Genomic DNA, 18,186 nt, shown 5'->3' with positions numbered 1-18,186 from the left:
AGATAATATGTATGCTTGTTAGTTTTAATATTTGGAAAACCTAGTTGGGAAATACACAAACAGTGGGACACTATACACCAAAAAGGGTTCAGAGATAAGCTGAGATCATATGCATCATGTAAATCAAATGGGAGTGGGTGGAGGAGCTTCATCTGTGTTGGTGGAAACTAGAAGGTTCTTGATCGATGACAGAAAAAGTGTTAATTGAAAAGAGGTGTTTTATATCTTTTCTGAACCTTAGTATGGATGAGGAAGCAAGGTGGGTCACGGAATGTTCCATGTGGAATTTTTCCTTTCACATATTTTAACTTTCAATCTCACAATGTCCTTGCTCCTTGTCTTGAATTGAACCCTGTTGAAATGTTTAGCTATTATCAGTGCTTGAAGTTATAAGGAGAGTACCTGCACTTCTCAGGAGCGTGCAATATCTTCAGTGGGAGAATACCACTATTCTTAGTAGCAAACAGCTGCCCTGGGACACTGAGTGCCTGCACTTCTATATTCCCAGTTCAAGAACGGTGATGGGGCTATTAGGCTACATAAATAAGATTGAAGGACAGATCAAACAACCTATTGCTCTAGGATTGCTAATGGCGAAATGCAGAGTAGCATGCAGATGGGGAAGAGAAAGAGTCCCTAAATTCAAAAAATGATTTAAAGATATGATATACTGTCAGGAGCAAAACAGTACATATGCAGAATTACCCCCTCTCAGCTCCAGGCCCCGAGATATATGGGAACCCTTCAAAAGTTACCTACAGCGTATAGGAAGTGATGAGGAGGAGAGATAAGACACTTGACAATTGGATGACATTTAGAAATAGTGAGGGGCGATTTGTGTACAAAGCCTCTACGCCAGGACAGTGTTTTAAGAATGACCCGTGTACCACGTTAAGTGGTGCCACTGAACCGCAGGATATATGTGTGAGAAGCCAAAATATGTTGGTACGACTAACATGCCATAATAATGTCGTAGATATGTGATGCATGGAAAACAAAAGTTCTAATGTTTCTTTTTTGTTTCGATTCTTTCAGACAAATAGCTATGACATAATGAGCAAATCAACTGATGCCTGTAATGTATTACTGAAAATGCCAATAAACAAAGTTAAAAAATAAAATAAAAACATAGAAAGTGTCAGAGTCAACTAGAGTGTTGTAGGATGGAGTAGAGTGTTGCAGAGTGGAGTAGAGTGTTGTAGAGTGCAGTAACGTAGAGTATCATGAGAGTGGAGTAGAGGGACAGAATGGAGTGGCATAGAGTGGCACAGATTGGAATGTTGTAGAAAAGAGTGTGGTAGAGCAGAGTACATTGTCATAGAGTGGAGGGGCGTAGAGTGGAGTAAAGCATCGTAGAGAGGAATAGAGTGCCTTAGAGTATTGTGAAGTGGAGTGATGGTGAATGGAGTACAGTGGCAAAGAGTGAAGTGTCATAGAGTGGAGTGTAATAGAGCAGAGTGTGGTAGAGTGTCCTGGAGGGTCGTAGAGTGGAGGGCTGTAAAGTGTCACGTAATGGAGGAGAAAAAAATAGAGTGGAGTGGCGCTAGATGGAGAGGCATAGAGTGTCGTGGAGTGGAGTAAAGTGTTGTAGAGTGGAGTGGCGTACAGTGGAGTGGAGTGTTGTAGAACAAAGTGTTGCAGAATAGTGGGGTAGAGTGTCGTAGAGTGCAGTGGCGTAGAGTGTCATAGAGTGGAGTGTCGAAAGAGTGGAGTAGAGTGGCACATAGTGGAGTGTCTTAGAGTAGAGTGTGGTAGAGTGGAGAAGATTGTCATAGAGTGGAATAAAATGTAGTAGACTGGAGTAGAGTGCCATAGAGTGAAGTGGCACAGAGTGTAGTGGCGGAGAGTGGAGTGTTGTAGAGTAGAGTGGGGTAGAGTGCTGTGGATGGTCATAGAGTAGAGGGCTGTAGATTACAATGGAGTGGCATAGAGTGTAGTGGAGTAGAGAGTTGCAGAATGGAGTGGCTATGAGTGGAGTAGAGATAAGTATCATAGATTGGAGATGCTGGTCCTGTTGCTGATGCTCCCGGTGCTGCCAACGCCCACGGGCAGCGCAGTCCCCATTCTGATCCCCCTCTGGATAGTGAATCAAAGAGGATGGACTCTTTGGGGAAGAAGATGTTTTCTTTGGCCAGCCTGGTATTGCGGTCCGTGAACACCACATGCCTTTTGGGCCGCTACTCCCACACTCTGTGGGATACAGTTGCACAGGTGCCAGAGGAAGCCCAGCCTGTGCTTTCTAAAGCTGTTGCTGATGGGAAAGATGCAGCAAAGTTCACTATTTGTTGTGGGCTTGACACAACAGACTCACTGGAAATAGTGGTTTCATCGATGGTGGCCTTAAGGATGACTGGCTTTTCCGGTGATGTCCAATCCTCTCTTATGGACATGACCTTTGATGGCTCCCGTCTCTTTGGAGACAAGGCAGATCCTGTGCTGGAGTGCTTCAAGGACAGTTGGGATATGGCCAAGTCCTTGGGCCTTTCTATGGGCTTGCGTCACCCTCAACCCCCTTTCGCGCCTTTCAGTCTCTAGCTGTGCCAATACCCTCCCAGTCACCATGCATGCTCCCCAGCCTCTGCGTGGCTGTGGGTGCGATACCCACAGAACTTGTGGGTCAGGCACCCGCAGTCTGGTCAGTCCACCACCCCCCAGCAACTGCAGCCTCCAAACCCTCCTAATCTGCCTGCTTACCAACATGGGCACCCAGATGTTGGCAGGATTCGCCATCACCTGTCTATAACATCGGACAGGTAGGTTTTGCAAAGTGTCCGAAGGGGTTACTCTCTCTCCTTTGTGACAGCGCCTCCATACATGCCACCATCTCAAGACCAGCTAATGGAGGATGATTATCTGTAAAACACACAAGAGGATGGACGGAATGTTGGACATTGGCAAAACATTCACCCCCAGTCACAGATCTGGGTTTAATCCATCGTTATTTTGCTCACCACGCCACCCCAGGGAGGACCTGGCTTGGCAGTTCGGGCTGGACTGTTCCCATGAGGCACAGGGTCAACACTGATTTGCATATGGCCAGGTCTAAACTGGGGTGGCATGGTGAGCAAAATAATGATGGATTTAACCCAGATCTCTTGACTGGGGGAGAATGTTTTGATTTGTTCTACATTCTGGCCATCCATTGTGTGTATTTTGCTTCCGGATGATTATCTGTGCCTTCTCCACCAAGAAGTCACTGCTGTCTTGGTTAAGGGTGCCATAGAGGGAGTGCAGACCCCAGAAGTGGGTTGTGGTTGTTATTCCTGCTACTTCCTGGCGCCCAAAAAGGACAGAGGCCTTCATCCTATCCTAGACCTAAGGCCCCTCAACTACTTCCTCAAGAAGGAGAAATTAAAAGTGCTCACGTTAGCTCAAGTCCTCTCTGCTCTGGACCCAGGAGACTGAATGGTAGTGTTGGACTTGCAGGACGCATATTTTTACAGTCCTGTCCTGTTGGCCACCAGCGTTACCTGTGATTCACGGTAGGCAATGAACATTTTCAGGTGATGGTGGTCATTGCAGCTCATCTGTGACGATTAGAGGTGCCTGTCTTCGCCTATCTCGACGACTTGCTGTTAAAGGCAGGCTCGCCCCTTATGCTGTTGTCTCCCACCTCCAGACTACTGTGGGCCTCCTGCACTCACTGGGGTTCACTGTCAACATACCAAAGTCACACCTGACTCCCTTTCAGATGCTCCCTTTCATTGGAGCTCTTCAGGACACAGTGCAGTGTCGGGCTTATCCTCCCTTGTTGCGAGTCCAGGATTTTTGGACTATGATACTGATGTTTCAGCCTCTATCCTGGATTTCAGTGAGACAGACCTTTAGACTGTTGGGCCTCATGACCTCCTGCATCCAGTTGGCAAATCATGCCAGGTGGCATATGCGGGCTCTGTAGTGGGACCTCAAGTTCCAATGGGCACAACATCAGAGGGATCTCTCCGACATGCTCCAGATCTCAGAGGGAACTGCGAAAGATCTGCAGAGGTGGCTTGCAAATCTTGATTGGGCCAGAGGCAGACCCCTCTCCCTTCCCCAACCAGATCTTGATAGTAGTGACAGATGCGTCACTCCTGGGATGGGGTGGCCATCAAGGAAAGGTGGGGATCAGAAGACTCTGGTCTCTGGCAGAATCCGGACTCCACATCAACTTGCTGGAGCTCTATGCGATCCAACTAGAATTTAAAGCCTTTCTGCCCTCCATCAAGGAAAGGCTGTTGCAGGTGATCACGAATAACACCAGATCCATGTGGTTCTGTCACAAACAGAGAGAGATGAGGTTGTGGACTCTTTGTCAAGAGGCTCTGCATCTCTGAACACGGATGTAATGCCAAGGCATATCCCTGGTGGTTCAATGCCTGGCAGGCTCTCTGAACACCAGGGTGGACAAACTCAGCTGTAAATGCCTAGTGGATCACGAATGGTTTCTCCGTCCTGAGGTGGTGCAAGGTCTCTTTCAACAGTGGGGAGAACCTTGGTTAGATCTGTTAGCCTCCGCAAGAATGTGCATTGTCAGTAATTTGGCATACTGTAGTTTCCAAGGCGGCTCTAGCTCGGAAACACTTTTCATCTCGAGTGGAGCACAGGCCTCCTATGCGCTTTTCCGCTACCACTCCTGCCCAGAGTTCTGAAGAAGATCAAAAACGGCCAGGCCCAAGTCATCCTTGTGGCTTTGAATTGGGCATGGAGCGTCTGGTGTCCTGAGTTACTGAACATGGCCATCGATCCTCTGATCAGGCTGTCCATTCGGGAGGATCTTGTGTTGCAGCAGCAGAGGAGGGCTCTCCACACAAACCTGTCCAGTCTCTGCCTTCTTGCGTGGAGATTGAGCCACGCAGCTGATAGCTTTTGATCTTTCTCCTGAAGTTTACAATGTTATCTTGGCAGCCAAACATCCCTCCACCAGTATGATACACACCTGCCGTTGTAAAAACATTGTGTGGCTTGGTGTGCAGAAAAAGTCACTGATCCCCTTTCTGAAGTTCTACTTTTCATTCTTTCCCCTGCCCAGCAGGGCTCTGCTCTGGGCACTCTTAAGGTCTATATTTCTGCTCTTTTTGACTTTTTGCAGTTACCTGACCAACCCTCCCTTTTTTGTACATGGGTTTCTGAAGGGTCTTGTTCATCTTTTTCCTTCTTTATCATTTATCATGTGTCAGTGGGACCTCAATCTGATCTTAACATTCTTGATGTGTGCTCCTTTTGAGCCTCTCTCTAATTGTCCCCTCAGGCTTCTCAGGATTTCATTTAAACAGCATTCCTTGGGGCTGTTACATCTGCCTGAAGTGTGAGGGAGCTGCAGGCCTTGTCGTCCAAGCCGCCTTAGTTTTCAGGCTATCCAGACACGCTGGTGCTTTGCACAAGAACCTCTTTTCTCCCGAAAGTTGTATCTCCCTTTCACACAGGTCAATCCATTACACTGCCTACTTTTTATGCTCCTCTGCTCCCCTCCACAGAAGAAGAGTGACTCCACCATCTGGACCCAGAAAGAACATTGTCGTTCTACCTTGACTATAAACGAGAGTTCCGGGCGGACAAACAACTCTTCGTGGGGTACGTTGATGTGAAGAAAGGTTGGGCTGTACAGAAGCAAACCATCTCCAGATGGGTCAAGCTCTGCATTAAAATCTGCTACACATGGGCCAAGAAACAACATCCTGAAGGCTTACAAACTCATTCCACTAGAGCTAATGCTGCGACCAGTGCTTTAGCCTGTGGAGTTCCGGTCCCTGATATCTACCAGGAAGCAACATGGGTTTCCCTGCACATGCTCACCAAACATTACTACCTAGACAGTCAGGTTAGTAGGGATGGGCATTTTGCCCATTTAGTCCTGCAGGACTTCCTTGTTTGAAATTGGTCCACAGACCCACCTCCAGGGATGGTGTTGCTTTGGTATCTATTCTAAGGTAAGGAATCTGCGGCTAGAAGTCTCTATCGGATGAACAATTGTTTTACATTTGGTAACGCCTTATTTGATAGAGACTCTATCTAGCCACAGGTTCCTTACTGACCCACCCGTCCTCCCCACTCTGCGAATTAATTTCTAGAGACAGGACTTTCCCCTTTCAGGGCTCTACTTTTCCACAACAGTGGTCAGTGTTCTTCATGGCTTCTCACTTCTGGCGTGGAGAGTAGTTTAAAAAAAAACGTACGTCAGTGCGCCTGGGTGATGCCTATACAGGAGCCATGGACGACACATCTTGTGTGGATGATGCATGTGGAGCCAAACAATGCCACTTACCGATGCACAGGGGTACTGCCCATGAAAAATCTTCCAGATCCAGTCTGACATCTGGGGAAATTCTAAGGTAAGGAATCTGCGTCTACCTAGAGTCTCTACCAGATAAGGCATTACAGAAGATAAGTAACTTGGCCCATATGTATGAACACATTTTACCATAGACACAGACTGAGTAAAACCCTTTGATACATATGGCCCTTGTTCTTTATCGAAATTGCAGCCATCTTGGTTCAGACTTGGTTTGGAAAGTCACAGGTGATAGAACAGATAATGCGAAATCGGGCTTTTATGCTCAAAGCAAAAGCTATTATTTGACAGCAGGTTTCCTATAAATCTTCACAGACTCCAGTAAAGCTTTACCATCATGCTACCATTTTCACGGATGTCTCATGCACGATCTAACTGGACCTCTCTAAAGGCCAAGTGAACTCCCGTACACTGAGCCACCTGGCAGCTGCTAACAAACAAGCATTAGCAAAGCCAATGGGTCTTATGTGATGCTGGAAAGCAACAGCAAAATGCTTTTTTTGCAGATGCTCTACACCTTCGGGCAAAAGAAAAGGAAGCCCAATTAAATGTCAGCCACTGATGGCCACATCACCCTGTAGGCTCACGCATGCATGATGATGTACGCCTGCCCATGCATGATGATGTATGTGTGTGCAGGTATCATCACTTATGACATTTTTATAATGTTATGACAAGAAATGTGCAGGGAAAGTGGGAAAACACAGAGAACAGGGGAAACACATGGACTTTCAAAGACTGCTTTTAGAAAAAGAATTAGAAAGTTCCTAAAAAGCAGACACTTGTGGAAGGATCAAAGGAGCTAATCAGTTGGTAAACAGACTGCACTCCGCGGGATGGAGAAGGACTACATGGTCAGGCTAAAACAAATAAAACCATTGAATAGAAAGCAAGAAACTAAGAGTGACAAAACAAAAAGCCGATAGAAAGCAATAGACGGAGCTGCTGTCCAGCTCAACTATCGACATGTCCCTACTGAGTTTTACCCAACCAGACAATTGTGCTGTCTGGCAGGTTTCGAGCAAAAACAAAAAAAAAAAAAAGGGCGGCGGGGGACCTATGGAGGAGTGAGTGGGTGGAGCAATAAAAGAAAAAATAAAGCCTGGTGGGGGGAGGAAGGAAAAAGCTGCACACGAGGGAGAGAGCAACACAGTTGGTACGGGGAGAAGCTTACGAGGGAGAGAGCAACACAGTGGGTGAGGATAAGCACACAAGTGAGAAAGCAACAGCTGCAGGGGAGAAGCACCTGAGCGAGAGAGAGAACAACACAGAGCGCAGGGGGAGTTTGGCAGGGAGAAGCCCTCAGGAGATAAAGAATAGCACACAAATGAGAGAGCAGTATAGTGCATGGGGGAGAGCAGCACATGTGGGATAGAGCTGGAAACCACAAGTATTCTTGTGGAGTGCTTAACCAAAAAGAAATATATAGTTCCCTAAAAGTAAGCAGTGGAGGGATGCATGTTAGCCAATCAAATGGACAGTATAGAAACTATGCTCCAGGGGATGGACAAACAAAAAATGAGGAAGGCAAGCCAAGAAATAGGCAAGCAAATGATAGTGACAATAAAGCCAACTGAAGCTAACGAATGGGTGAACTGTGAATTTTCAGTAAGCCCACAACGGGTCTTTCACAACTGCAAACCTAACAAGCATTGGCATAGCCAATAGGTCTCGCCTTTGGGACCTTATAAGTATTTAGTTATGCGGCACAATATCCTTGGTGCGAGAACATCAACTGTTGCATGGCTAAACACTTATAAGGTCCCAAAGGCAAGACCTATTGGCTATGCAAATGCTTTTTTTTCACTGCAGATGCCTTTTAAACAATATTTTAGTCTTGACTCAAAATGAAAGTCAAACCTGTTGGCTTTGCCAGTGTTTGGTGCTGAACTCACCCTATTGCACCGAGAGCACCAACCGCATACCAAGTGACCACCGCCTGCACCCATAACAAAAACAGATAAAGGATGCTTTACTTTGTTACCTTTCTTTGCTGGAGGTTTTGGAGTTTGATATGTAGCTGGGGCCAATTGGGCAGTAGAGGGTCTGCCCGGGGCAGCGTCAGTGGAATGTCAGGCTTCGGTGGAGGCGCCATGTTATGGTTTCCTTTATAGGCCTGTCAGCGCTCCTCACAAGACGTATTGTTGGGCGGCCTGAGCTCTCACTGGTGGTCCATTGATCAAACAGTGGTCTCAGATAGCGCCGGGGTGCCCCCCTCCCCAGAGCACGGGTTATCCATCTATGGCGCTCCGCTTTTCATGGACTGCGGACAAAGGCGGTGGGTTCATATTGAGACGGCAGCAGCTGCCTGGGCCACCTCAGTCATGAGCACAATGAGCCCGGCAAGGCAGAGCGGCTGAGGGATCACAGCACCCTAAGGGTAGACACTTCCCTGCAGGAGGGGAGTCCAACGAGAACACTGCATCGTGAGGGCGATACTACAGGTGGCAGGGGTCCCTCCCGACATCCACAGGCACACTGCAAATTCAAGAGGTGACGTCATGGCGTATCCCGTGATATCCCCGTCAGGGGGAGATATATATTGCACCCCAGTATCCAAGTAACAACATCACAGTGTAAAGATACTGCACAATGGTTTTGACAGTGTCACCATATAACCGCACAGCAACCGCATAAATATACTGCACGTCACGATAGTATCACTATAGAACTTTACTGTAACTTTATACATACACTGCATAAAATGTCTGTGTTAGTTTATAAATATACCGTAAACGCCTGTCACAGAAACAGCATCATCATATACATAAACTGCACTATAGTATGAAATGGAACTCATCACCTATCCATATTATCCACCGTAGCATTTAAGCAACAACAGAACTGTATAAATACATTGCACCACAGTATCGACGCAACAGCATCCCATTATAAAAATAACTGCCCTGCTTGTCAAATCAACAGCATCATCCTATAAATGAACTGCACTATGATATGAAGTAGGCCGGATCACCGTGCAAATATACTGCACCATAGTATCAAATTGACAGCATTACCGTATAAATATACTCGGCCTTAGCATTAAATCACCAACAGAACGGTATAGAGCTACTGCACCTCATTGCCTAATTCACAGTGACACCTTATAAATACTGCACACTCGTGCCAAAGCAACAGCCTCAGTATATAAATAAACTGCACTATAGTATCATATCAACAGCATTACTATATAAATATACGTTACCATGGCATCCAATCAACAATAGAACTGTTTAAATAAACTGCAGCATAGTTAATCAACAGCATCACCGCATAAGCATACTGTGTACACTTTTCAAATGGACTGCATCGGCTATAGATATACTGCACGCTAGGGTCAAATCAACAGCACCACCATGTAAATATACAGCACTATACTATCAGATCCACAGCATCATCATATGAGTGTCCAGTGCCATAATGTTAAATAGATGGCCTCATCACAGTCATATACCACGATATAGTACCAACCCCACAGCACCATCCAAGGAATATACTACACTATCATGTGAACAATTCACTGCTGCATCGCTGTGTAAATATACTGCACCGTGATGTGTGAGATCAACAGCACCAGCGTAGCACTATGTAAACACTACACACTGCATTGTAGAGAGACAAATGAACAGCGACTATATAATGCCCTGTAAATATGATGCATTAAAGCATGCCAAATCACAACATTGTGTAAATATACTGCACTGTATATGTGCAATCACAACCTCGTGTAAATACACTGCACTGTTTCAGTGCAAATCACAACATCGTGTAAATATACTGCACTGTATCAGTGCAAATCACATCGTGTAAATACACTGCACTGTATCACTGCAAACCGACAGCAAGACCACAACACGAGTAAATACATTGCACTGTAGCATGCCAAATCGACAAGACCACAATACTGTAAATACACTGCACTCTACCATGCACACAAAGTGTGAATACACTGCACTGCAGCATGCCAAATCGACAACAATGCGACACCACGTAAAACATACAGCATTGTAGCAAAACTGACAGCCACACAACAGCATGTTCTTTTTCCCAACAGGTGTGTGCCAAGTAGACCGCAACACTACAACACCTCGTAGATAGACTTTACTGTAGAATGACAAATCAACAGCAAATCAGGTGAATGTACTGCACTATCGTGAGCCAATCTGGAGCATTGCCATGTGAATATACAGCACTACACCATCTCAGTTTAAGAGCAACACCAGAACACCATGTAAATGCGGCGGACACTGAGAGTGACAGTGTTAAGTTAAGCATGGGCTGAAAACACAGAAATGTTAAGGTAAGGGATTCAGGAGATAGTGTGGTGGCCCCTTAGGGAGGGAAGCACTCTTTTAAAAACAGAAATATTAAGAAAGAATTCTGTAAGAAATATGGGGTCTCTACAGGAGGGAAGCACAGGGTGAAAACACAGAAACTGGTAAGGTAAGGAGTTTAGAAGACAACAAAAACGCGAATGTAACTGGGGGTCACATGAGGTCGTGGTATCTCGCACAGCCTTGTTAATAGTGCTCAGAGGGTACAACTGCCCCCACCCCTCGCAGCACTGACCGGAGCAGAGGGATCATAACAGACACGTATTGACCCACACAGCACGTACCAGGGTAGTGCAGGCAGCTGTGCCGCAGACCAGACTTTCACTTCTCCTCTTGCTCTTCAGAAGAAAAAAACCCTCAAGTTTCTCCCTGGGACGGAAAAGAAGAAACCTCCTTCTTGCACTGGAAGCCAAAAAAAGAATAAGCAAGGAAGTAGGAAAGACGATCATTTTTAAATTCGCAATCACAACATAACTGAAGAACAAACGCCACGGCAAAAGTAGGCTGGCGAGTGGTGTGCGATGCGGTGCGCGCAGCAAAGGAAAGCCATGGGGCTGAAAGCTGGCGGATGCGCGCGTGAACGCAAGCGCTAGGCCAGCTAGCAGCACTTTGAAATCTCACCTACAAAATGTCTCTCCGAGCAGCGCATGCGCGCTGACTCAGCGAGACCTAAAAAGTAATTAACCTCCCAAATACACTTGCTCTGCTAATTCTCCATAAGAGATTGAAACAGACACAGTTATGCAGTGTTCTTGATTTAAATACCTAAGCTTGCCTCAGCGTGGAGCCAAAAACAGCAGCAATGTGCAAGACATAGATGGTGGCTAATTTTGTAGGTCAAAAATATTTTCATGGTACTGGCCTTTTGTGAAATCATCTAAATCAGTCAATGTGTGTTTAATACCCACCTGCTTAAATGTTTTGCTTTATACTTAGCTCTGTACGACTATAAAACAAGAAATATATTTTCTTTTCTAAAAAGAAAACTCTTCGAGGGCAACATGCTATTGGATAGGTTGATAATTACATGCTTTTCATCCTGCAAGGTGACTCGTAGATTTAAATGCTCGTTGCTGGCATATGAAGTGATCTGTATGTCACAAATTTGAATTCTAGAAAGAATGACTTCCATCCTTCCATGGTCGCTAAATTGAGTACTTCTAAAGGCCTCATTTTGTGAGAGTAGTATGTTGGTGTGTTGATACTGCATTCATTAAAGATACTGCAACATGTGGTACTTACCAGGGGCTAAATTACCACACCATTCCAAGCTCCACATCTTGGAATGGTGGATAACACAGTCCCGAGGTGAAAAGATCAGAAAGTTGGAGTTTTCCCTGGAAAATTTCTGGCAGATTTTAGATGGCAAAAATTGTGCAGGTAAGATCCTGTGAGGTACAGTAAATCCCACTACACATGATGGGACCCTGATCCAGCTGCAAGTGCTGTTTGGGCCTGAATCATGATTCACACAGTCCCCAAACAGAGGGCAGAAATTAGATAATAGAAGGAGCGGCCCCTGCAGGTAAGAGGGGTGGGCGGTGGGGGGGACTCGACAGATGACGACGAAGGAACATTTATTATTTATTTAATTTTCCTTCATCGTCGTCTGTCGAGTTCCCTGCCCCACCGCTCTTATCTGTATGGGTCACTCCTGGGTAATAGTAACACCTGTTCAACAGCTAGTATTTGGCTGGTGTGGAATTGTGACATAACTGCATTAATTTCACTCAACCCAGGTGACAAGTGCGGAACACTACTGCAAAACAACAAGAGACGCTCGTACATGTAAAACAAATTATTAATGAAATAACTAAGCCGAGATATGCTGATATGTTCACTCCATGGTTCTGCTATGTGATTGAAAGCGTTGAATGTGGTGCAATAGCAATACATTTCAGCATCATCCACACCCACGGAATCAAAGTCTTACCCTAAGCTGACGACACCAGCTCATACTCTGCCTCGCTGACACCCAGACCAATTTCTCTGCTTGCATGATCAAAGTCACTGGTGGGTCAAAACCAACTGCCTCAAGCTCAGTACTGACAAGACGGAAGTGGTAATCTTCAACAGAAACACTTGCCCTGGGACTTCAACTGGTGGCCGGGAAAATCGGATCCACCCCCCTCCCAACAACCTTACCAAAGAACCTCAGAATAGTAATCGACAACCAACTCACCATGACTGAACAAGTCAACATAGTCTCCGCCTGCTGCTTCCACTCACTAACGATGCCAAGGAAAATCTTTAATTGGCTCACCCACACACATCCACAGAAATGTCACCCAAACCCTCACCATCAGCAAACGGGACTACAGTAACGCCCTCTATGCCAGAATCAACACTCAACTGAACAGACGACTCCAGCCCATACAGAACTGAATGACCAGGGTCACCCAAAACCTCCTACCCCGCACTCACATCAAAGAGCTCCACTGGCTACCTATCCACAAAACAAGCATGCTTCGAACTTCTCATGCACACATCCAAAGCCCTACACAACCTTGGCCCTGCATACCTCAACAGCCGCATCAACTCACGTATTTGAAGTGCAACAGAGTTACATTTGCATGCCTCCAGGAGATACACCTCACTGATTCGGAAGCCCAGAAGCTCTTGAAGAAATGGTACTCAGATTGTCAGATGCACCTGCCCACTTATTCAGGATAGGCCAGAGGGGTGTCCATGTGGATGGCCATGAGGGTCTCCTTTTAGCACCTCTATTCGAAGGTAGATGTAGAAGGACGATACGTGCTAGTGTTTGGGGCGTTGGATGGGAGGGGAATCTGTATACTCAACACCTATGCAACGAACACATGATGTGTAAGCTACTACTATAAAATACAGAATACGTGGGGACGCCCACGATCTGGGCCGGGGATGTCAACTGTGTCCTGCATGGTCAGATGGACAGGGCACTACCTACGCAGCGCACCAAGCAGGGCATGACAGCAGCCCTGACAGAAGTTATGACTAATGCAGGTTTTGTAGATGTTTAGAGAGCCATGTACTTATCAGACGTCCAGGGAGTATTCTTGTTATTTACCGACTTAGGGAGGAAGGAAAGCCAAGCCACCTTCTTGCCTGGATACCACAGAGAGAGGTGGAGACGCCACCAGTGTGCTGCCTGGAACTCCAATTCGGTAAGGCTGCAAGCACGTAGAAGGTCATAAAATACGTCTTCGCTGAACCCCTGTGAGGGGGGTTTATGGGGAGGTGTCAGTTGACAAGCTGGACCGCATCTGGAGCATTGTGGCGAGTGCGAGAGTAACTAGGGTCCCAGATACCTTCATGGAGGCCCTTGAGTCTGTTTTTACTCTGGAGGAGCTCAGGGAAGCCCTGTGTTTGATGCCCAAGAGCGAAATACCAGCGGGATAGCTTCCCAGTGGAATTTTATCAAGCCTTTCTGCATCAGCTTACAGAAAGGTTCTTGGAGATGCATACTGAGATGCAACTGGTGGCCTCCCCCAACGACTATGCAAGAGGGCATAATCTGTAAGGTTCCAAATCTGGGCGGAGAGGCAGTAAACCCGGCCTCCTATAGACCTTCAACTTTGATCACTAGGGACACCAAAGTTCTCTGTAAAGGGCTGTCTAATAGCCTTCAATTGGTGATAGGACAACTGGTGCATGAAGATTACTGTGGGTTCATTCCAGGCAGTAGTACTGCCATGAACCTGAGGAAGCTCTCTCATATACTGCTCTCAGTGCTGGACAGGGATGATGAGCTTATGCTGGGCACGATGGACCTAGTAAAGAAATTTGACACCTGGGCATATTTGATGAAAGTACTCTGACAGATTAAATTTGGCCCAAACTTTTGCGGCTGGGTGCAATTGCTCTATATGGGACACGTGGTGCAGGTATGGACAGGGGATGTGGTGTCAGGAGCCTTGTCTGTGGGACAGGCCACAAAAGAGGGGTGTCCATTGTCTCCTCTCCTGTTTACCCCAGCACCAAATTAGGAGAGATTTGCATGACTCTGGGATCAGAGTTAGGGAGTCGACACATTTGGTGTCCCTGTACGCCAATGATGCACTTTTCTATCTGAGGGAGCCTCAAACTTTAATGCCTTGCCTAATGCACCTACTGGAGGAGTTTGGAGGGAATATCTAGGCTTTGGGTCAATCGCTGCAAGAGTCTTTTTTCCCCTGGGGGTTTGACTAGGCAGGAGAGACTCCTTGATTTGGGTATACGATGGAAAATGGGTGCATTGCAATTTCTGGGTGTTAAGGTTGCAACAACAGCCAACCATCAATATACTTATAATCTGGGGGGTGACAGAGGGGCTGGATGCCTCAGTGTGCTTCTGGTGCATGCTTCCACTACCAATTATGGGATGGGTGGAGGTAGCCAAGATGGTGCCGCTGCCGCATTACTTATACCATGTCCAAAACCCTCTTTGTCCATTAAAACACAAAGTAAGCAGATAAACAGAATTTTGATATCATTAGTGTGGGCTGGTGGGCGCCCGAGGGTGGCACTGGAAACCGTTCAAATGGACCAGGAGCTCGTCGGAGTGGGATGCCAATTTATTGGTGATTTATACACAGGAGACACAATTGCCACCTTCCAGGAGGCGCAGGACACTTTTGGGGTTAGACCTGGGAAGTTTCTCCAGTATGCAAAAATAGTTGGAACGGTGAGGGAGGTATGGACGGATTTCCCTAATGCCCCTCCCACAACACATGTAATGGAAAGCATTCGACAGATTAGCATGGGGCACCACCTGATAACACTGACGTATATTGCTCTGAAATCCGATTACCCTAAACTAATGGGTCCTGATGTGCTTGGGATGCGGACCTGGAAGTACAGATGACTGAAAGGGAGTAGGCAAGGGAATGTGAGATGGTGTAGAAACTACCAGGGAATGCACAGTTTAAGCTGATACAATTTAATTTCTTTGCACTTACCTGACTCCAAGTGTATTAGCCAAAATGTATCCAACTAGATCTTGGGACTGCCCTCGATGTGGGGTGGAAGGTGCAACATTCCTACATAAGGCCTGGTCCTGTCCGGAAGTCTTGGAATATTGGCACAAGGAGGGGGCGGTGGTGCAGGAGGTGATGGGGATTCAATTGCCATAGCAACCTCGCCAACTGTGATTGGGTCTTGTTGAACGACCGAAGGGGGTGAAAATGCGATACAAATGTTTGCAGCTGGCCCTGCTCCTGGCAAAACAGCAAACTGCCAGTGGATGGTTGGGTTATGTGACGTCTTAATATTGAGTTGTGGGTGTGGGGCACATTAGATTGCTCCCTGAAAGACCAAACATGTAAAAATGACCCAGAGAGATGGAAAAGAACAGGATAACTTAATAATTTGGGGAGCCATCATGGAAGATTTTGCTGAGAGGGAGCCCATTGAGGGGCATGGGGAAACTCTAGACACTAATTGAATATGCAACAGGGGTATAGAACCTGAGATGTGTGCATATACAACTTTTATTTAGCATTGGACAATTTGGTTGCAATTAGTGCACCACTTATGGCTAATAAATGCTAATAATTGTGACTATCTATATGTTGTAGATGAAGGATGACGGTAGGTTGGGGGTGGGTGTTGAGGTGAGATGTGAAATTACATGCTACCTTGTACTGTTTGCATGTAAACTGAGAGAGAAATACAGGAAAATGAAAAATGTGTGCAACAACTAGTTATTGGTTGGACTTCACATAAATATCTTTTTTTTAAACATATGAACTTCAACAAATCAGCCAGACTCCTATTTGCACACAACCCCTACATACACAGAACCAAAACCGGCTATAGTGCTTTCTCCTACCTCACTTTCAAACCCTGTCACGGCCTGCCCCTGCACGTCAGAGCCGCCTTCTCGGTTCTTGAATTCCGAAAGAAGCTGACGACTCGAATTGTCACCCAGTCCAGGCCCTGCCTGGCTCGGCCAAGGCTGCTCCGCTTTCAGCGCCAGGTTACACTACTGGGTGAACCGGGTGATCTACAAATACACATAACACAACATAACATTGCAGAGTATAACATAACATATTTCAAATCTTTGACCCTTGCTCCATTTTATAGTGTAGATTGCAGCAACACTTCACACAGAAATAGAATTAGACAGATTCAGGAGAGCAAGTGAGCAACAGGAGTAGGTGGCAAAGATTCGAGACTTTTAAGACATTTATACAGTTGTTTTATGAGCTAATTAAAGATCTAAAAGTTATGGAAAGCTTGAAAATCTTGAATTGTCATTCAGAAATGAATAAATGTTATTTAGAAGTTGAAATACATTGGGATTATTAATTACAGTTTTTAAATCGTTGCGGTCTCGGTGATAACCCTCACCTTTCACCCGGAAGTACCTTTGACGGAAAACGTGCACATTTTACGTGCTTGTCCGTTTCACGCTGCCCCATTGCTCGCTGCTAAAGGTAAGAGCGTTGGGTGTGCTGCTGCCCGTCACTGTTCACGTTCAGCGTTGCTCCCCAAGCTATCAGCACCAATATCAGCGCAGGCCCGCCTCCCGCCAGTAATATTTCGGATGTGAAACCTGTCTGGGTTTTTGTTGATGCATTTCTGGACAGCACCCAAGTCGCTAGTTTGGTTTTCAACTCTGGTTTTGGCTAGTGACGGTTTGTCGTAAATGCTAATATTAACGGCACCGTCTCTACGTGCGTTCCTGATGTTTGAAATGCACGGAGGCCCGGCCTTCGGAGTGGAATGACCCGTGGTATGTTTAATTCTTACCAGCTTCTCAGAATACACGAGCTGCGGCGACAGTGCACGAGGTTTCACTACTGGAGCAACAGGGGAGGTTGCAGGTAGTACTTGAGGTGCCGTGACAGAGCGTGTACGGTACTGGTATGCAATTGATTCATCATACTATGGAGTATAGTATTGCTTGTGGTCTGAAAAGTGACTACTTGGCGCACCTTTTGACCCCGATGGCTAGCATGGAGAGCCAGCCTGAGCTAACACAAGGGCACCTCATCAGACCAGGATGTGCAGGGGATGCTATGACCAGTGGTTGTTTCCCTTCAACCATCCTTTGCTTTCTCCTTCTGTTCCTTTTTCCTATCTTCATCTTCCTCCTAAATCCCCTTTTCGTGACTTCTCAGTCCTGCTCTGGGCCTAAGTTTGATGATGAGAACTGTCCTTCTTCTAAAAAATGAGTGCAGGTGCTCAGCTCCGGCAACAACCTTCACAAATGAATCTCTAGTTGGGTGCTGAGTCTGTGATTGCAGGTGTCTTGGGAGTGTTGTGCGAAGATCATTTGACCCTCTTCACAATCGTGCTAAGACCCTCTGTGTAGAGTGCAGCTCATTTGGCTTCATTGAGCCCCTGCATGTATTTCTTGTCGGCCCAAGAATAGTGCTAGGTCCTCCGTACTACTGCCATGCTGTGCCATCGGATGTGTAGTCCTGCGCGAGCTCATTCCAGAACCTCTAGAGCAATCCTCTCCTTAGCTGCTACCAGTGTCATATGCCAACATGGACATGGCTGCAAGAGACCAGAACCCTAAGGAGTGCAGAAGGAGGGGTCACCTTGGGTGGCATGGAGACCCAGAAGGAGTGTCTCCTTGAGTGGCATGTAGACCCAGAAGGAGGGTCT

The 18,186-nt window shown here is 46.4% G+C and overlaps 1 protein-coding gene across 1 annotated transcript in view; it reads right to left on the bottom strand.

The window, feature by feature from the left end:
- Positions 1 to 18,186, bottom strand: part of ARID5A (AT-rich interaction domain 5A) — a 122,714-nt gene that overhangs the window by 87,893 nt on the left and 16,635 nt on the right. Inside the window, exon 2 of the mRNA XM_085633460.1 lies at positions 16,397 to 16,570. The gene's annotated coding sequence lies outside the window, so the exon portion shown is untranslated. The remainder of the gene's footprint in view (positions 1 to 16,396; positions 16,571 to 18,186) is intronic.

This window comes from Triturus cristatus, chromosome 11 (genome assembly GCF_964204655.1).
Source record: "Triturus cristatus chromosome 11, aTriCri1.1, whole genome shotgun sequence".
NCBI classification, from domain to species: Eukaryota; Metazoa; Chordata; class Amphibia; order Caudata; family Salamandridae; genus Triturus; species Triturus cristatus.
Note: the sequence above shows the minus strand (reverse complement) of the source record. Positions and strands in the feature narration are given on the sequence as shown.